Source organism: Mastigoproctus giganteus, chromosome 5, assembly GCF_048544385.1.
Source record: "Mastigoproctus giganteus isolate SK-2022 chromosome 5, ASM4854438v1, whole genome shotgun sequence".
Taxonomy (NCBI): Eukaryota; Metazoa; Arthropoda; class Arachnida; order Uropygi; family Thelyphonidae; genus Mastigoproctus; species Mastigoproctus giganteus.
This window is the reverse complement of record NC_143579.1, coordinates 5,207,200-5,229,631: the sequence shown is the minus strand read 5'-3', so window position 1 is coordinate 5,229,631 and position 22,432 is coordinate 5,207,200.

Genomic DNA, 22,432 nt, shown 5'->3' with positions numbered 1-22,432 from the left:
GCGTGTTGTTCTCACGTACCTCGTTAGACACGACATTCTAGTACTCGTCCCCTAATAGTTTTTCCAGGAAAAGAGAAATAAGCCAGATGCAAATTGGTTCACAACCACGTGACACAACTCGCCTGTCTCATCCTTTATTTATCAGCCGAAGGCACGTGGGACTTTACAGTCCCCGCGTTGTACAATTCCCGAAACAGGTGTGATGGGGCCGACTTAATTACGACTCCAGTGTGATTTCGAAATGACATCGCGTGAGCGAGGATGGTCAGCCGGCCAGAAGGACGTTTCGGCACACCGCCGGATTTAAACTTGGTGTGACCCTAAGCTATAACATGCACGAGGCCGTTCACTGTGACAATTTTAAATAAGAATTTTTACGGTGGAAAGAGATCCCTTGTAACATGAGGCCCTAAGCTATATCTTGTCTAGCTTGTGTGTAAATCTGGCCCTGCGCCGAACAGTAGATATTTTCATTTTATCATCGTAAAAAATCGCCAGTTACGTTTCGAAGGTGACCTCCGACGTACCTTCTTTTGCAGGGGATGGTTGCGACACACCGATTTTAGGTGGTGTTCAAAGAGAACACGAACTGGGAATTCGATTTATTCAAATGTTAAACGCTGCAGAATTACATCACTCGTTCTGAGAAAGAATCGTCTTGTTAGCTCGGAACTAGGAGCATCGAGGAGCGGGTGAGGCCCACAGATGGTGGGGGTGGGGAACGGGAGTTGGAAACGTGACATCTTGATATTTTTTGCGACGTGTACCCAACAGGGTTAGACCTCAGACGGTGCTGTTCCAGTTGCACGAGGCATTGTTCGACTTGCACAAGCTGCTCGCAGCGCCACCACGGGACTGCAGCGCCATACTTGTTTACAACCGCGATGTCCGGCTGCCCTTTTTTACGGCGGGCTTATGCACAGTCGATTGGTCTCGGAACGGTAATTGCGGGCGCTTCAGACCTCCTTTTGTTTCGTGCAAGCGCGGCAGATGTCTCCGCAGTAACGAGGCCCGCCATTGTCTCTGCGGTGTCATCCTCACTCTCCCCTGCCCCATTTGCCTTCCCCGGTCCCGTAGGTTTATTGCTGCGGCCGACAGATGTCGTTCGGATAACTGCGCGGACTTCTTTCTTTCTTCGAAGAGTTTGTTCGGGGCGACAATGGCGATTGAGGTGAAGGGAACAGAAAGGAGGACGGGCGAAAACGGAAATGAAGGGGTCACGTGACCATAATCGAACGAGAATCAATCGCACCCTCTACAGCAAGGACTTTCGGGTTGTGAGAATTCATCAAACATTAAAGATGAACATCGAAACCAGAAGGCATCTCGCACCCTTTCAAAGAAAACGCTTTGAGGTATTCAGACGGGTATTTAACCGTTAAGCAATTGAATCCCCTCCTCCCACCACCACTGACACACACGCGTAAATAAATGAAAATAAAATAAAGGAAGAAATTTATAAGAACGACCAAGTTATAATTTCTTTCGGAACGTGATAATTATGAAATCTCTTCCCCTTCCTCTCACTCCCACAAAGTCATATCGTAATAAATTAAGACTTCGCCTGTGCCCAATTAAGGACGAAACTCGGCTCAGTGATGCGAAGAACAACGCAAACAGAAGGCGAGCTTTCCTTTGGCCAGAGATGAGGGAGGAATCACCAGACCTGGCATTCGACACCACAATCGTGTTAATAAGGTCGATCATTCTACAATAACCAGTTTTGCTAGTTAATCCCTTATGATATCATCAAAGTGCTGGAGGGCATCGAAGAAGAGAAACACATGGATTAGGCAGCAAACTCAAGTAAAGGACATTCTTATCAAAATTAAAGAACCGAAATGGACTTGGGCAGGACACAGCTCGAACACACGATGACAGATGGACTAAGAAAATAACAGAATGGTGCCCAGTAGGAGCTAAAAGACAAAGACGGAGATGGACAGATGAAATTCAAGAGTTCGTGAGCAGTAAATGGATGGCCATTGCACAAAACAGAAAGAAGTGGAAAGTTGCTGGAGAGGCCTTCATCCTACAGTGGATTGAAAATGGCTGATATCATCGAAACAAACTTAATGCCATCTTCGCCAACCCAGATAACTGCTACATTTATTCCGATCAGTAACTTTAATTAAATAACAAAAAAAAAAAAAAAAAAAAAAGGATTTCAGTACTTTTGGAGCATGCGTGATACTCACCAACACCAACACACCACGCTCCAACCTTTTGCCGTTTTATAAAAGTTGAGTAACAGAGGATGCTTTCGCAAAAATATGAATAAATCAAATTCTTGGGCAAATGGAAAAGGTCCGGTTATGGGTGGGGAAGGCAGAGGATAACGTCATTAGCGCCTGCCAACGAAAACCGAGTAACGGCTGTGTGTGCAGCCGGAAATGGAATGAATTACTGCTACTGTGATCTTGGGAGGGGGCTGCTTATGTCACCTTCATTTCACACTGTTTACCTGCCCTCGGTGGTTTTCCTCCGAAGCTTCTGCATTGGGATTACCACCGCTGACCACGGCGATAAAAATTAGGTTAGTTAGATCCCTCGGAGCTCGGAAGACGAAATATGGCGACCCACCGGGACTTGGCGAGTTCAAGAAGCGCTCTCATCTGTCAGACGCACCCAGAGAATCACTTAAAAGTCGAGCCACGCCTCGCACGCACGGCAGAATGTCTCGCTCCCTCATCGCTACGGCTCACTTCTCTCCCTAGCGACCGCAGCTGGCTAACGAACTCCCCAGGCACGGCGGAGAAGAGCCCGCCCCTGTCTTGTAATTCTTTAGACGAGTCCTGTCCCTCCCTTTTAATTTGAACGAACAAGTAGGCTTAGTTGGAAACTTTGCATCGTTTGCTCCCGCGTTGTTCCTCGTGTCGCACGAGCGTGGCTTCGGTTAAACAGCATCGGCGGCTGGTCAACAACCGCCCCCTCCCTTAATGTCCTGAGCGTGGCAGAGAACGGCATGAATCATTCATAAGAACGTGCATGAGAAATTCGCATGTCAGACAAGGTCTGCTTAATGTGCAACTCCATGGCCTTTTTACAGACGAACGTCAGCACTTTTCACCGCACCCCTCTCCCCCATCCCCCTGCCCTTCATTTCTTCAACACAAAAAACAAAGTCTTCAAAGTACTCACTGACCAAACCGAGATAATGCAGCCACATTCGTCAGCATCGCTGAAGGATTGTTCTGTGGTTGGTGCTACGCGCTAATTTTCTGCGCTTCGGAAAGAGTTTCTTACAGGTAAGGACCGGGGGGACGTCTCCACCATTAGAGGTCAGGGTGGTTTTTCCGGAGATGCTGGAAAGATCACTTTTATACCGCCATCATCCGTTTACCATCCCTGACTTGCATATTTAACCAGAATTTAAACGAAAACCCACTGTGAGCATTGCCGAGCTATCTGGGATAACGATAACCGCCTATTAAAGTCTCAGTCTTCCTCTTCTAGGTACTCATTCTCCGATCAGCACGATCAAACATGCATATCAGTTTGATGCCGATCAATGATATTGATCTGCATCAAATATTTGCAAATACTGCACATTTAACATCTACATCAGTTCTCAGTAGCAATTAATCTGAATAATCCTGTCTATGTGAATCGTCTGGATTTGATAAAATCGAGAATTCACGTACAAACACCAAAGATTAGGTGGAAGATGAATCTAACCATAACATCACTTGATATATGCGGCAGATATACAGGCATCGGCTGCCTCCAACAACATCAAGAGATTCTTTTCGGATGAATACTGATTGTGCAGTGCATTTTCAAGAAGCGCAAGAATCCTAAAACTTATCTAGATCGTCAAAAGTAACAGGACACATCTATGTTTCAATGAGTATTTTATCGATCCAATGTTTCACAAAACGTCACCAAACCTTTGGCCTTAATTACACGCTGTATCTAATTTATTCAGGCAAAAGCAGCGCCTTCACTCACTATGGACGGCTTCTGATAATCCACAAGACAGCTCCGTTTACTCCAAAGCAAGGGCGGTCTTCAACAGATAAAAATCAGGAGCCATCAAAAACTACATTAAAAAAAATTACCTTTATCTTCAAGTAGCTTTTGACACAGTCAATATTTCTAGCCACCTCCATCTCTGTGAGAAATACTATCTAATCAAAGGCAACAGACTTCTTTTCTTAAAATCTCTTCTGTCCAATAGAATCCATTACCTAAAAGTCGGTAGGTCCACATGCACTCGCAAAGTAACCACTGGAGGACGACAAGGTAGCATATTTTCCGGCTTACTCTTCACAGCCATCCTCATCCATTCATCGCCAACATATCAGGCATGCTGTGCTATGGAGATGACATAAAATTTTTAACAGAAATCCACCAAATAGGTAACCACCAGAAAAATCACAGAAGCCATCAAATTAAAAATCCTGCATCTAGTTCAATATTTGTACAACTTTGATATGCAAAGAAATCCTTCAAAATCTGCAATGATGATCTTTTCACTGAAGCAGAGCTAACCACATCTTCCAGTGATTCTTAACTGTTCTTTAATCCCGAGGATCTAACCCCACACAGATCTGGGAATTATATTTGGACCAAAGCTACAATTCTACAGACATCTTGAAGCCCTAAACACCAAAAATGTATATCGAGATGAATAGCAAAGCAGCAGTTACTTCATGTTCGAGACTCGGCAACTTCCACGAAATCCGTTTATAGGATGATTCATCCCTCAGTCCTGTAAGCCTCAGAGATCTGGGCTTCAACATCAGCATCCACACTCCGCAGCATTCAGTCTTACGAATATTGGATGATCAGGTAGCTTGCACGCAAACATAACCCCACAAAAGCCATCCACACTACTACCATTACAGCCGCCCTCAGTTACACAACTATAAAATCAAAGGTTGAAGAAAGAAGACCACCGCAATGATTTACAGGCTACATCAACTCTCCTGATTTCTGGAACATTTGCTATTGGAGGATCCCACATGAAACTCTCAGAGCTTTTCCCTCTATCCGCAGTAACTGTAACAGGTTCCACTTAGCTGACCACTTCATTCCCACCAGCATGCTTCAAACTGTCCAGGACCTGGATGCAGATCTCCATCAATTTATTCGTAGCAAAAAGTACCGAAGATATGTCATTGCAAGCATGAAATTGTAGGATAGAAGGGATACACCATTCTGATAAAACTGGAAGTCCAGTTCGAAAGTGTCATCGCGATTACCTTTTACTAAATTTCCTATGATTTTATCTTACTTTATTCTTTGAAGTAGTCTAATCTCTGTAATTTACGTACTATTTTGACAAATTACACCAGAAGCCTAGAGATTCTGTATCTCGATGTGATCCTCTAGTCTTATTTCAGTTTTTCATGTAAAACCCCTGGTTATTGGCCGTGAAGGGCCATATTATTGTAATGCAATAAAGATTTAATAACCCAGAAGAAATTCAGACTTCGGAAAACGAAGAGATTCGTCTCGCACCAACTGAAACACACAGAGTTTAACGTAGATAATCTAAAGTATGAAAAGGATTGAAAATGCAGAAAAAAATTAAAAAAGACAGTATTTTAACCCTGAATGAGGTCAAATAAACTCTGAATTCAGTCAAATTTGGAAGCCAAATAAACTATAAACGTAATAACCTTCGAACCAGGAAAATAACGAAATAGTACGCAGTAAACTCGAAGCACGATGTTTACTGTTACGGATGTTTACTACGCTGTTCGCGTTAAATTCATATACAGTAATAGCAAAATCCCAAGTCAGCTGAAATCAGTTATCTGAAATTATCGTGTATTCTGTGCTTTCCATGAAGAAAGAAAGAAAAAGGGATGGAATCGCCACTATCCTGAGAGATCATGCGGTCAGAGTTCACAAAGTATAATACAAGAAACGGCACCGTATTTAGAAGTCACGTGAGCTTGAACCACTGTTACTACACGTGTGCTTATGCATCCTCGCGCCTGACCATTCGGTTACGGCTGCTTTGTTCACCTTTGTCATCTTTGTGCAGAGTTCACTCATTCAACATCGAGTAACACCACGTCATTTGAAGTTTCCCCGTTGTTTCAATCGGTTTAACCCTTGCGGGTAGGTAGCACAGTGGATGGATTTAATCATCATCTTATCCATACAACTTCGGAATGACTGCATTCAAATTCCGATAATGACGCGACGAAATTTTATAGATTTTACACTCTGCGCGGCACAGTGGTTATAATCACACCCTTCTACACACTGGGTGGAAAAGACATGTGCTCGAATCCAGTCAAAGACTCCATGATTTTTTATGGGATTTTTTTTTTTTTTTTTTTTTTTACTCTGTTGCTGAGTTAGTTGGTCTCGAACGAGGATAGCAACATCCCCTTCCCAGATACACGGATTTTTTCATTCAGCAAAACAATCAGAGACCACACGCAATTTATGGACACACGGGCAGATCAATTAGTTCTCGAGTGGCCCTATTATGTAGTTGTTTTGTGGTTTCAATCAGTGCTCCCCATTTTGCGGCTTTATGTCTTCCCCAAACTCCAACCCTACAATTCATTCATGAGTTTTTCATTCGCTGATGAACCGCCTTCCTCCATTAGGGACTCTGCTAAATGCGTTACCAATCCACCAGAGGATCAAACATCTTTGACCTTCTCTTCTCCAACTCGAATATGAAGTTGGATATTCTATTTGGAACCAACAATTTGCCCCCACTTCGGATCATCAATGCTGATCACTCACCAAAGTACAACCCACATAAGCAACAGATCGTAAAAATAATTACTTCATCAAAATATCTGTATCCTCTGTCCTTGCGGTAGCACAGCGGATATAATTACCTTCCTTATCTTCCACTTCCTTTCCTGGGAGGAAGGTGATTATATCACTTTTTATGTTTTTATCACTTTATGTTTGTTTATTTTTACTATGTGATTGAGTTAGTCAGCTTCAGGCGAGGATTAGATTGTGTTTTTTACCAGAAACTTTTGTTTATTCGTCCGCCAAACCTGATGTTACCCTAACTTCCGGTATAGGAAGCCTACAGTAAGTACGTAGGGATGATACGGACTTCTCAGCGACTTATCTGCTTTGGCGCTTAACATACAACAAACTTTAACATTTCACCTTAACCCTTGGGTGTATCCAGGTCGACTTTTCTATCTCTAGTGATGCCCTCTTTCATTGTGACCTTAGCTTAACCGTTGATCTCTGTCATACTGGGTCATTTCCATCGGTCAGCTCGCAACCACAAAGCCCGTTGCCATCACCTCACGTTCAAGAGCATGGTGGCTGCTCTCTTAAAGAGAGAGAGACTGAACCGATTAATTACTGATATCTTTTTTTTTTTTTTATGAAAATTCAAACAGAATGCATAAAAACAGGCAAATATCGTGGTTAAAGTACGATTCTATTTGGAATCAACAATTCAAAATTTAAGTCACCCAAGAGTCAATAATATTAAAACACACCAATAATTGAGCAAGAATGGTTGTCCCAGATACGCTTCCAGTGATATGCATAATCTGTTATAAATTCCTTTTTTTTTTAATTGTGTTTTTTTTTTTTAAGAGAAAACGTTTTTCTACTTCCTGACTTAAGTGTGCAATCTTCGTGGAACTTCTTTTTGAACCAGCTTAGTAAATGCTACTTTATCAAGAAAAAGATTAAATATGTCTTGTTAAAGTACTGATAATACTGATGGTTGGTATTATCAGTACCCTGATAATACCTTGGTACGTGCAAAACTCGGTTTAAAAAGAACAGGATTTCTTTCTTGTCGAGGTGGACAGTAAAAAAAGTTTACTTGATTGGATCGCATTGTTAGTTAATTTATTTAGAAACTTGAAATTTAAAAGTGCTCTTTAATCAAGAAGTTTAAAGTAGGCACACCATTCCTTATAATTCTTAGTGCGGTGGTTTAGGCGTTTTCTGATGCAAAGGCATATAATAAGCGACTTCTGTACTCTTTCAATATCTTTCACAAGGCCCTTAATGCTTGGTGACCAAATGATCGAGGCGTATTCCAGGACGGGAGCCACGACCATTTGGTAGATTGTGATCTATAACTGATGTCGGAGAAATCTCTGAACGCAGGTTTAAGTACAGTATACCTAACATCCTGGACGTCTTTCTGACAAGGCCACCAATATTCTCAGCTGGACTGGCGTCACTGACCAAGGTTACCCGGAGGTCAATCACCCTATTTCAACTTGGTATCAAATTACCATCTAATTTGGAGAGAGAGAGAGAGAGAGAGAGAGAGAGAGAGAGAGAGAGAGAGAGAGAGAGAGAGAATGAGAATCTTGATTGTATTTAAAACGTTTCTTTTGTGATAGTTTGTAAACTTAATTATCGCGCATTTATTAATGTTTATAATTAACCCATGGCTGTTAATAATCCAGTGGTTAACTTTTCCCATTGCTTGTACCGGTAGTTTAGAGCAATTTATATTATTTATGCTCTTATACAGCTTGATATCATTTGCATAGGTTAACAAACCCGTTTTGCTGTTGAAAGAGTTATTCATATAATTCAATTAATTAAAAAAAAAAGAAAAAACGGCAAACATCAGTGGGCTAAAGGGGAAGCCACGGGGAGTATCTTTCTTGATGGCAATTAGGAGGGAATAATATTCAGAGCTGAAGACTGCAGCAGGAATGGTTGGGAATCTTGAGGATAGTTGCTCTCATATCTCGATTCTCCAATCAAGAGCTCACAGCACGTACCACCCATCACTAATCAAAGCAACAATTAATAAAGGTCATTAATTTCCTTCGGCCTCCCTCTGGTACATTTTGTACTGATAGCATTGCACAATTCATGATCGATGCACCGATCTCTTACACAATTACTTATTTATTTATTAATTAAGATAAATTATACAAAACAGGCAAGCACCCGGTTAAAGTGCATAACAGAGGAATAAAATACATTAAATAAAAATGTTGGACATAAACAAATCAATAAAAAGAAGAATAAAACACAAGTACAATGATAGTTCAATTCAGGTAGGAAAGTCCAATTCAAGGAAATCAAAGGAATTCATGACATCACTAGTCCAGTATCCCGAACAGAATCGCAGAAAGCTGGCAGTAACAGGAGACATCACCACACACATAAAATTAAAAGAACTACTTCCACCTTGTACACATCCGTCAACAGGACAACCTGCTCCAGATAGTTCTGTGAAACTCTTTTTTGCCCATAGCCATATCCAGCTCATATTTGTTCATGAGTGTCATAGTTCCTTTGAAGAAGGAGTTCTTGGAAATCTCTGTCCTAGAGCTACTGATGTGGGAAGTAGTCCTCTGTCTACTTTGATCGTTACGTTTCAGCGGTGGCTGGAACGTAAAGATCAATGTGCCATAGAAGATCAGGAAGGTAGGTTGAACCACTGAAAATGTGATAAAACTATTTAAGATCCACAAAGCTCTCCGAGTTTCTAAAGATTAAAGCTTGAAGTAAGAATAGAGATTTGGGTAGAAAATCCGGTGGTAAACATGAGATTTCGTCCGGAAAGATAGTGGATGAATCCCTGCAAATGAATTTCATTTTCAGGGATTCAATTTGCTGTATAAAATATGTGTAGTGCGGGTTCCATATAGGAGCAGCGAACTCCAGTATAGGGAGCACAGTTGCTTTGAATAGGAGCAGACTTAGTTCACTCCTGCCCACAAACCTCCAGGCGCAATTACCACGTCACTTTAGGCTTATCTCCTGCTCGCCCACTCTGCTAAGACTTATGGAAAAGAACTTGCTACCCACAAAAACGCTACAGATCTACTCTAACCAATCCGATTTCCCTACGCTGAACGTTCTTAAGACATTTGAAGGCAGAAATAGTTATCATCTATTAAGGCATCCACTCGGATGTGGCCTTTCATGTTGTGAATGTCACGATATTGCTTTTTCTGCTGCTGTACCACTTCTTTTGTAAAGCGAGCGACCACAAGAGTGCCGCAAGGTGGCGTATTGGGTGTATTGCATACCAAGACAAATACATACATATATATTGGGTTAAAGTTTAAAACATATATATTACAGAACACACACATAATACACACAAACCGACGTCACACACATATCTAGTCCATTTGTAGTGATACTGTTCTTCACAGAGATACGAGGCGGAGTTGAGCTGTATAATGTTTGTACACAATCATAAATGTGTAAATACTGTATGTATTAAACATAAAATGTGTATATAATATTTCGGGACGAGACTACGTGTTCAGTATATGTAACCCACTGCACGTAGTATCTCGTACCCTGATATGTACTTAGCACCCTCCTGGCACTTTGCCGTCCCGGGGTGGTTTCCTTATGGAAATAAACAGATAATAATAATAATAATAATAATAACTGACGTTCTAGGAGCCGCCCCTTATATAAATACATGTCCCCATATCCATATATGCTTTAACCCAACAGTGTTTTGCGCACAGGCCACCCAACCCCCATACTGTAGTACGGAGACGATCTACTGCTACTAATCTGTTGGAGACTCTCTTCAGAATGCAGCCGCATTAAATGAAAAAGCCCAAATTGACATCATATTCCTTGACATAAAGGCAGCTTTCGATAATGTGTCACTACCTGCACTTGAAAACATATTGAAAGTTTATTTCGGCATTGAGGGCAAACTATTGCAGATCATCAAGACCATTTTGAAGCCAAGGCACCTAATTGTACAACACCAAGAATTCCGTGCAGAATACACCCTCACTTGGAGAATCCCTCAGGGAGGTGTTTTATCAGCTTTGCTGCTTGCTGCCGCCCTGGAGCCTTTTCTGGCTCGGAATCAGAATTTAATTTCCTACGCCGATGATATTAAGTATTTTGTTGTTTCTAACGAAGGATCTCAGGTGTCCGACATCAATTTCCACGCCAACGCTAAGCTGTATGAACTGGAGACATACCTACGTAAAATCGATTTATGGGTAAACTCAGAAAAGTCAGCACAACTGACAATAACTAATAAGAAGATTAAAAATCAAATGAAATTATCTATTAATGGAGCACAGGTTAAGAAAGTCAACTCATACACCGACCTAGGAGTGATGTGGGACGAGGACCTTACCTTCCAAGGGCACTTTCAGAATACGAGATCAAAAACTCTTGCTGCCATGTGGGCTGTAAGACAGAAAATAACCGAGATTCGGAACCAGCAACTAGTGACCCAATATATCCAAAGATGTATCGTTCCTGTATCCTTATATGCTTCGGCAATTTGGTCCTCTGCTCCAAATACTTATATTAAGAAATTTCTCAACCTGGAATATTGGTTGCTCCGGTGGTTAAAAAGATTTCTGGGAAGCCCTTCACAATTTCGAAATCCATACTGTACGCAAACTTGAACAGAGCTCCATGGATTCAGATGATCACAATACGTAACATCTGCACTCTGGCACAACTTCTGACTGGGAGTTTACATGCCCCTCAAATTGAAAATCTTGTAGTAAGGCCCCGCTCTCGAGCCCTCCACAACCCTCGTAGTCTCCAAAGCGCTCTCCATAACACTGACGGATTAAGGCGGATGTTTCCTGCCAACACTCTGGAGATGTTTAGAGACCTCAAAATAGACCCGGACAGGTACTGCCACGAGAAAACTTAGAGGAAGCTCATTGCAGTGGATCTGTATACGAAACTACAAATATGATGAAGAACGGAATTCAAGAGACTTCAAGTGCCCTCGAAGTCATAAAAATCTTAAATGAACGATTTATAGAACTCTTATAGGACTGAGGGTATTCCTTTTGTTGAGAGAATGACAATCAGGATCAAGTGATAGTGTAAATGACGATGTCATTTTTCTATGTGTGTATAATGTTTTGTAATTTTGTAATTTTTCTATGGATGTATGATTTCTGTATCTGTAATTTTTCCTCTATATTTATCTTATGTATTTGCTGATATTTTATCCTATGCTACACTCTAATAAGTTTAGTTGAATATATGTATGCGCCACCCTCCTATATAATTTCTGTACAGGGGTGTTTGTTGAATAAACTGATGACGATAATAATAATAATAATACAATACACACTTGTTTGAAATAAATAGTCCAATATATTTGGAACTAGTGCAAAACCGGAGCATCTCCTTAAAACGGTGACATCAGTCTGTGTGAGTAATAAGTCTGCTACATTGGTCTGTGATTTTGTTGTGAAACAGGTTAACCTTCCCCTCTGTTAAGGGGGGGGTGGATAAACTACCTCAAATCACTCCCAATTAAAAGAGAGGAGCGTGAGGAAACTTCTACTGCCAACTATTGTACATACTCGGTAACACGCGAACTGTTTGATTCCTCCTACAAAAGGTGTAGAAGATGAAACCCCCTTTCGTACCTGCACGGAACCTGCTGTTGGCGACATCAGTACTCGGCAAACAGAAGAGGTGTGACAACTCGTTTCTGCGTCCGAGTTTTGTAAACCTCGCACATCCGTCGCGTGTTGACACCCTGGCAATCAGCTGCGTGAAAGGAATAACGTTTCTCCACGTGCAAACCGCTTGACACGGCCCGGTCCCTTCCATTAGGTACCACGTGGTACCGGTCGCACACAACGAGGACTGTTTACTCTTTCTTCCATCAAGTGCGACTGAAAGGTGTCTACGACGGGTGGGAGGCCGTTAATGACCTTTTGGAAAAGTTACCAGCCGCTGGGTGACAAAGAAAAGTCGTCTGTTGTACAGTTGGAAGTTGTGGGTGTGGTGCAAGTGATATGGCATTCCCCGCACTGCACCACTTCCCTTACGATAGAATACAGCAGAAGATATATGCGACGGTGTTGAAAAGATTAGGGAAGAGAGTGAATGAAGGAGGAATCGAAATAGCTCTTTCTGACATCCTGAAACAAATGCCAGTTGAGCTACTTACAGACGGCCGTTTCAATGTTTTTTTGCTAAACGTGGAGTAAATAAACTCAATCATGACTGATGCCAAATATGCGCGTAGACGTCCTGAGTTGATGTCTGAGTTCAAATTACCCGCTCTGATTGGCTAGAGATGATCAGGAGACCAAACTATCTAACGTGTTTAGTCAGGAACTCTGCTAGTGTGTCCATCGTTCTAAAAGTTTTTGAAAACAGTCAGCGAAGGGTGACAAAGCGACGATGTTCAGTTCGGCAGATACTTTTTTCTTTATGTCCTCAACGTCAGAAATATCTTTCCTTTGAGAGCAGTTTTCACCTTGGAAAAGACGAAGAAGTCCATTGGTGTTAGATCGGGAGAGTATAGTAGATGGTTGATTTGTACAGTGCCATGTTTCTTCAGAAATGTTTTCTAAGTAGGAAACTGCGGCCTCACCCGGAAAATATGCTTCAATAGTCTTTCAAGCGTCCATACGTAAAACATAGCATTGACTGTCTCCCATTCAAGTACAAATTCCTTAGAAATCACGCCTTCTTTTTCGAAAAACATGATCAACATCGTATTTATCCTGGACTTTCGTAAACGAAACTTTTTGGGCCTTTGTGATGATTTTTGATGTTTGAAGTCCACTGCATGCTCTGACGCTTCGACTCTGGGTAGTACTGAAACACAAAAACACTCGTTTCCAGTGAGGATATAGTCGAGGAAATTAGGATTGTTTTGACAAGTCTGGTGAAGTCTTTTCACGATGACATTCTTAATTGCTTCTGCTCATTCGTGAAGCTGCGCGGCACAAATTTTGCAGATCTTCCCTTTTCCTAAATCTTCATTCAGGATTTGACGAGTCGTCTCCCTATTGATATCCAGCTCATCAATTCTTAAGATAAAACGACAATCTCTTGCAACTCAGTTCTTATTTCGAGAGGTGGACGGGTGCTTACTTCTTCGGTCATCGCGAACATCCTCACGTCCTTCTTTAAACCGTTCATACCATTCAAACACAATGATGCTACATAAACATCACCATAAACACTTTTTAACATTTCATAATCTCTCCTGCAGATTTTCCCAATTTTAAGCAAAAGTTGATATTCGTTGGTTGCTCCACTGAAAAATCGTGACAGGAACGTTTCGTTAACGCTGCTAACGAAACTGGTTGTTACTTGACAGGTTGACTGCAAGACTACTGGATAATTTCTGTACCACCATCTCTTGAGGGAAGTTTGAACTGCAACATGTCACTTCCGTTTATTTCCAAATTCATCGAATGCATCCTATATTGTTATTTTAATTTTATTATTTATTATAACCATACAGATATTGCTTCCTAGACAGACGCCCAAACGCACACACAGTCACTGTAGTTAGATATTTACATCACGACAGTACAATCTTAGCACACACCTTAACTACATTTCGAAACAGCCTACAATATTTATTTGGAGCATTAGAGAGCTGCTCTTATTGGCCTCTTTCTTTAGAATGAAAAAATTAAAGATAAATACAACGGGTACCTGATATGCATGCACTACACTATTTACAACTGTATTCGTATACTACAATCACTAGCCAAAATATTAGAAACCTTTATCAATATCTAGTTTTGCCGAAATAAAGCATGTATACTCGTAACATGGATTCCATCAGGTGTCGGAGGAAGTCTAGCTCCAGATTTGTCCATTTAGAGCTGCATTTTAGATTTTCCCATTTCAGAGCTACAATTTCTTCTGATTTTCAGCTGTATTAATAGCTCAAAAGCATTACAGCTCCATAAATGACAGCTCAACTCTTGACTCCATGACTAGTGTTAGAGTAGAACCAAGATTTAACTTCTTTATTAAAATAAGTTACCATCGAAATGAATCCTTTTGTTAGCAGACCTTTGGCAGAACTTAACCAAGGCTCTTGCCAGATTTTTCAACGTCGTGGATTTTATGAATTGCCCTGCTTACCAAATAGGTTGTTCAGGTGCAAATTTTAATTAAAATGAATAATAATAATCTGCAAAAAATATTCGATCGTAGTTCGTGTGATCCGTGCACATAATACATCCTCCTTCGTACAGTATCGTGTACACTTCAACTGTCGTTTGAACTTTGCTCGGTGTCCTCAGAAAAGCGTTGTGGTCAGGGTAGAAACGATCTCGAAGTTACGGCACTATTTGGCCGCTATTGTTCTCGTAATTAGGGGGTGGTGTGCGGAACTGGAATGGGAAACATGTTTCTAAAATAGATCATCCCTCGCTATGTGATCGTACTCGCTAATGTTCTCCAAGCTACGCGGTGATGGGAGGCACCCGACGAGCGATGTTTGTGTTGCTTCTGAAAGGACAGGCGATAATAGCCGTTTCAGGAAGACACTAAGAAGCACACAAAACCCTGTGATTTGTTTATCATTGTTTGATCGATATTTTACGGTAAAACAAATAAATCGATCACACAAAGCATGTCACATCGTGACTCCTTTCCCATTTTAACACGTATACCAATTATATTCGCGGCTAGTACAGTGGGAATGGTCATAATCAGCATCTTCTCCAGGCGCCTAGAAGAGACCCAGGTTCGAATCCCGTCAATGATAAGAGGAATTTTTATAGTTTTTTCACTCTGGGGCTGAGCTAGTCGGTCTCAGACGAGGACAGCAACGTCATCCCTGGAAAACTGGGGTTTTCGTCCAGCAAAACAGGAAATAGACCAGAGAACACAGCAATTTGTGGAGGGGGCAGATGAGGTAATTGTCTATATTCTTTTAAAGAGAAATGTAGCTTCAACAGCTACATTCCTCTTTAAATCGGTTGTTTTCTCAGTTCATTTCAGGGACCGGCAGTCGTTCACTTCCCAAGTCTTAAATCGTGGATATACCACTTGATTTTACGATATAGATTGAAGACTTGAAAAGTGAGCTCCAAAAACAAAATATATTAGAATCGATAGTACTGAGTATTGTGTTTGGGTTGGAGGTTGGGAAGACAGTAAAAATACTTGCTGACATCAGATTTAAATTTCTTTATATTGCAATTTTCGAGAAATACATGTGGAGTAAGGTTGTTTCTAGAATATAGAGGTAAAAGAGATAAATGAGGATCAGAAAAAATGTGTTTTTCTTGGTTTAGAGTTGGAGAGTGAATTGATGCCGACTGTTTCTGGATTTTTGCCGACTGATTTGGAAGAGGGTGAGGAAATTTCAAATTACAATTCAGAAGTACAGTGCTCATGGAAGTATCTATAGAAAAGCTATGCAGCAGAAACTAAACCTCTACGAGACAGAGAGTGGAGAGATTGTATTGTACGAGATATCATTAATTAACCTGACCGGCCTCTTTTGAATAGAGTCTAGAAGCCAAGGAGAGGAATAGAGTCTAGAAACCAAGGAGAGTTATGGAAGCACCGCCCCAGATGTGAGAAAAATATTCCATGGTAGAGTGGATTTGAGATTTGGACAGAGTGAGTAGCTCTTTAGAAGAAAAGTAAAGCCGAAAGAGAAAACCCAGTTTTTAGATGAAGAGGAGCAATATCCTTGAAGTGCTAATGCCAAGAGAGATTTGAGACAGGGTGATACCTAATAAAGATATTGATCTTGCTAAAAATTGGAGTGCCACCGAAGATAAGCATAGGAATATAACACTCTCCTTTGCGATAAATAATACAGAATTAAGCCTTATAAGGATTAAAGTTCAAAGTTTTTTCGCCAAATTACAGAATTACCAAATTACCAAATTACAGAATTACAAAAATCGGCATTTAATGAATTGGTGGAGGATATTCGAGAAGTTTAAGCTATTTGCGCAGGACAAGGTTTCTCAAATTGGAACGGAAATGTGTGCTGTCATCAGCATAACTATGGATAGGATTTCCAGCCAGTGGAAGAAGGTCATTATCATACAAGGGGGAAAAGAGTGGCAGAAAGAACAGAATAATGGGAGAACACCAGCATTATTAGAGAAGTTAGAGGACAAAGAAGCCATCTACCATCACCAGTAGTGAGATTTGGAGAGAAAACAATACCCATTTGCTAAAAAAAGTTGAAAAGTAACATCTCTTTATTATATTCCGAACAAGTGACCAGCAAGTACCATCTCCCTTCAGAAACATATGTGTTTATATAGATCCAATTTTGAACTTCAAAAATCTTATCTTCTACAACATCAGCATTTCAGGAAATATAACCATTATATCTGATGATCGTGACTAGAAACCATTATGAAAACAGATGCAACATTTCAAGAACTGAAAAAAGCTGTATTTATAAATACAGTACCACATTGTTACCGTTCTATTTTTAATATATTGCTAGCATGCATTACCACATATCGATTTGGGATAAAATAAACGGAATAATATTCTGGAACATAAAATTCCGGCCAGATGGTTGCGCAAGGTCTTGTATAACCAAAAACCGAATAACCTAGTCAAATCGATTTCCCAACTCGTTCACTGATATCACTTCCTCTACAAGTATCTTTAAAATGATGCAGTCAGTACCGCACCATTTTAGATGCATCATTTTTAGGGGAAGTGCAAAGAACTTTCTCGACTTCCGGTCGTAGGATAGGATTTCATGTCTTCTGGCATTGTGAGGCAATAAACCCAACAGAAATTTCGAAATGGTTTCCTAAAGCTACTGGATGTTCTTCGAAATTAGTAGTGTTTCCACCACGTTTCTTAAGAATCTAGATCTGTTAACACTCTACAGTTGAACACAATTGACTGTCAAAGAGTTCGTTCCACCTGTCATAAAAGCCACCATCACGACTGACCATGCAGCCGGTTCCAGGCTTTCCAATCATTTCTTCTAATTCCCATTTCAAGCGACTCAGGTTCTCTCTTCTGATGTTTTCGTACGAGAATCAAGAAGGTACAGAATGAATTTTGTACATCAAGAAGGTACAAGATTCAAAGTTGTTGGCCTCAACACGAAGATCAATATTTTCCTTGTGGCCAACTCTGTGTCAGCTGGTCTATACGTGACTGCACTTTGAAAAGTGAGATAGCGGACAAAATAAATTTTTGGAGCTCTTCAATTTGTTGAGTGAATTTTTCGTGTGAGGAGTCACGACGGTTAAACTAAAATTCAAGAATTGGAACAACTGCGGTTTTATATACTCGTAACAACAGATCTGAGACGTGATCCGTTTATTGAAGACTAGTGATTTATTTTTGAACAGTGGCATCAATTTATGCATTTTTGGAGAACTGTACTCCATGGTCCTCGAATTTGTACTTGCTTTAGTGGACTAAAAGTGTCGGATTTCACTTGATAACACTGCGAAACTCTGGAAACGACTGAAAGCGTGTTCAAAACAAGGTTTAAAGTCAGCCTTTCCAATTATTAGCGTGCTCTTTGTATAGATGGATATGCTATGGGTGGGTTTTTTGTAGAGCAGGAGGGGAGGGAGGTAGCAAAAGAAAAAGGCAAATAATTATAATGAATATTTCCTTTTACATCCCTATAATTTATATCAGAAATACATAACATACACATTTCTATAAAAGGAAAGATTCAGTTTTTAATGGCTAATTGTTTCTCATTAAAACTTTAGGACGAAATCCTAAACATAACAACAGCATTTTAGATTTCAGACTCTTGTGAGTTACATCAGTCCATTAAGAACAGCCTCGAAGATAGCACAGTGGATGTAATTACTGTCCTCCGACACTGGGGTGAAGAAGGTTTGGGATCCAAATCTCGACAATGAAATATTCGGTCCCAGGAACTCGATCAATTATGGTTGTTTCCCACAAAGTGGCTGAGTTAGTCGGCCTCAAGAGTAGCATGGTTTTCCTGAGAAACTTGTATTTTATTCTGTTTAGCACTTTAACTACCGATTTAAAAAGGGCGTCATTTACCTTATTAAAAATAATAAATAACTATATATGTAACAGCAGTTTTAAAAAAGAAAAAAACATAGGCTTCAATCAATAAATCAACAATCAATGACTGTTTCAAAAATTCTATTCGGCATAACACTGAATGAGAAAAATATTTTACGATTGAGAATATCTTTTGACAAAGGAAAAATAATCTAATGCAGATTTATCTAAATTTTACAGATAAATTAAATCAAATAAAGTAAATATAATGGAAAATCTAAGAAAGGATCTAAGTGATAATGATTCACCATGTGGAGGGTGAAGTTCGGTATGTTATTTCAAATGTGGTCAGATTTCTTTAATATGGATTCCTGCCTCTGCCGAACCATTTAAACATTGACTATGGATTAACTGATATATTAATTTTAATCTCTCAATTTTCTTTTGAGTGGGATTAAAATTTTTGTCCAGAAATAGCAAACCGACCAAAGAATGCATGCGGTTACAGATACAATGTAGGTTATCAGTGCCTCTAGCCTTAATTTCTTTGACACTTAACGCTCAACGCGCCACCGCCACCACCATTAAGATTTAATGGTCTGCTTCGTAGTACTGAAGCGTGCCATCAAACATAAACTTTGCCAATAAATCAGGAGAACTTTTATAGCCAGCAATCATCTTATTGGCAAGGCTGTCACTGCGTTTTTCCTTCTCACTTCCAAAGAATTCAAAGAATTACTTAACAATTTTTTTCTTAAAAAGCGTCATTAATTAATTTTCCAGAATTCCATCTAACTTTCTGGAGCTATTGGTGATGTGTGGCAGCGCAGAACATGTTTCCCATTTGAACTGCACCAATTCTCAGAGACGCGCAATCCGGCATAGCAGTAGTGTATTAGAGGAAGCCAGATCTACAGGGGCAACGGATTTCAACACAGGGCTTGGCTCTCGTAGTAAACTGAAAGTTCGCGATATCACAACCCTCATACACTGCTGTCAACGTGTTCCTGTCGGCGAAATGGGTTCCCCCCGTGTCCTACCCTGCAGTGGTTGATGAATATCTACTCCCGGTGCTCAGGGATGCGACTCCTGCCTCTATTTCCATGACAACTTCTCCGCTAGACGAGATGTATCGTTAGTCTCCGAAAATTGTGTTCCCTCGTGCACCGAACCCACCCTTCGTCGTCTTGCGTTCCCTCATCCGGATCCCCGGCGAACAGAAATCGATCGCTCTGGTGTCGTAGCGAACGCGGCCTGAGGCAGGCTAAAGGCGGGTGACAGATTCAGTGGAAATTGTGACGCCGCAGAAGCGTTCAGGATCCAAACAACCCACCAGATGTTTCCTGGAGTTTGCGAAGTTCCTCCCCCCAGTCCTGGGATGCCCTCCCGACTGCGTTCTAATTAAATTACCGCATCTCGAGCGTGTTTTTTCTTCCGTCATTTTTCGGGGGGGTACTCCGTCACTGACAACGTCGATGGCGGTCGTGGATGTTTTATTCTTGTCCTCCGTCTTAAAGCATCTCTCCGACTGAGAAGCCCCAACAATAGGGATGTTGCGTACAAACCCCCTCCGTGGAGGTATCGGGTGTAACGCAATTAAAGGCCACTGATTCCGCCAATATGTGGCGGGCCAGGGGAGGCCGGGATGTCAAGCACACACTTCCGTGTCATTTGTATACTTCACGTCGGAGCAGTCGACGTAGAGATCACATGGTCACGGAGCCAGAAGCCTCTGTCGGTTCACTTGTCCTCTCTCTTCTACCCCTCTGCGGCAACCCTGCAGTTTTTTAGCCGTCTCCCCCCCCCCCCCGGATTGTGAGGCGAGCTGAAAACTAACCACCGCGGATAATGGATTTCCCGCATTGGCAAACCGTTTAGGCTGTTCCGCGTTGTTAGACAGGAGACCGCGTGACGTCACATCCGTTATTTATCGCCATAATACTCCTCACGGAGGAGGTCCGCCGCAGCTTCTGGCGTCCTAGTCCATCATCCACGCGGCGAACATGAACCCCCGTAGCGGCATAGAAACACGACCCCGAGAGAACGGCGTCATCATAACGCCACAATACCTACAATTACACCCCCAGTAATAACTGTCGTCCCCCCACGCACTCGTAGGATGTTTTGCGACGAGGTATCCCCTCCGAGTTACGCGCATACGGACGCAGATTAATGCTGCACAGACTGCGACGTCTTCTGCGGATGAAAGAGTGCGCTTTATCAGAGTCTGCTGTGTCGAGACTGTCGAAGTGATCTTTGCGTAACCTCGCGCCATCTTGGGGAGGGACGGGAGGGGGGGAGGGCGAAATACCGAAGGGAGAACTTGCGGCAACTTTGCGACGATGTTTGGAGTTTGATTAACGCACTTGACGGGCCGCGTGTTGGGGCTGCCGAAGGAACATCTCGGAGCACAGTTTCCGTGTCGATGGCGGACGCAAATTAATTGACCGAATGCTAATTTTATCAGTCACGTGGCCAGGAGAGTGTCATTAAGGCGCGCGTTCTACACCGTCATCCGTTCGGCTGCGGTGTGTTCGCTTTAATGAGGTTAACGAGGTGTGGGCTACGATGGACGTCAAAATGCTGACACCACGAGACGACCGCCCGGATTAAATCCTCCCCTTGTACTCCATCTTTTTCCCTTCTTCTCCTTCCAAGTCATTAGCTCGCGTTTTTATGTCGGGTTTCCCCTCCTCCCCCCTCTCCACCCGATGCCCTCTCGCCGATCTTATTCTGTCTGTCTCTCTCTCTTTCTTTCTTTCCCCTCGCCACATTCTTCGTGCACTTTTTCCAAGATGTTGTCGGGGTGGTTCCTAAGCCGCCCCCACAATCCCCGAAGAGATCTCATCACGTGCGCCTGTTGTGTTCTTTCCCCCACCCGTTCCTCGAAGCCGAAGATCAACCTCTCAGGTTCAAGCAGCGGTGCGGAAGGCGGGCGGAGGTAATTAGGCGAAGTTGTAGCTTCGGTCGTTCATCCGGAGACTGACTGACGTTCGCAATTAATCTCCCCCATAATTTAAATATGACTCGTTCGTTAGTGCGTGCTCCGCAGACGTCCCCCGTAACGCCCGACGTGCACAAATGAAGCGCCGGAGACGATTTGTTTATTTCTCGTTTTAAGAGGGTGCAAACCCGGGAAGTTCTGAGGACGAGTCGGAATCGATTTCTTGCTCCATTAGATTTCCTTAAGAAACCGAAATTACTCGCCGTTGTTGTGTCTACTGGAGGTTCCACAGAGGCAGTAAAGTGGCCACGTGATCGCTGTACATTGATGACGCGCAATTTATCACTGTGCACGTGCTACTCGAATTTTTAAATTCACGAGATAAATAAGAAATCTCTTTTCTCTGAAAAGCGGTTTTGGACTCAGTCACGTGTTTATTTGAATGCGTCCACGAATGATCTCGAACGATTCTGATTTGGCGCACACCTCAGTGGACTTCGATTGTTCGAGTTGATGCAGTTTTTACCCAATAAATTGTAGTGTTTGGTGGTGTTTGTGCCATAACACTTTCATCAGATCGTCGTGGAATCTTCTTGATGCGGAGATTCCCCCCTTAATATTTAGGGAGAGCGCATCGGTGATGTAAAAACTACCCTTAAACGTAGCAAGAAACCGCTACTGAAGTACTGCGCTGGCTGTCACAGTTCCACAGTGGCAGGCGCGTCACGTGATTTATTTACCCTCCGCGCGCTGTATCTCGTGTCGATAGAGAACAATGTCGCGCAGCCAGTTATCTCCATAATGGGTGGCTAAACCTCGGTCTGACGTGCT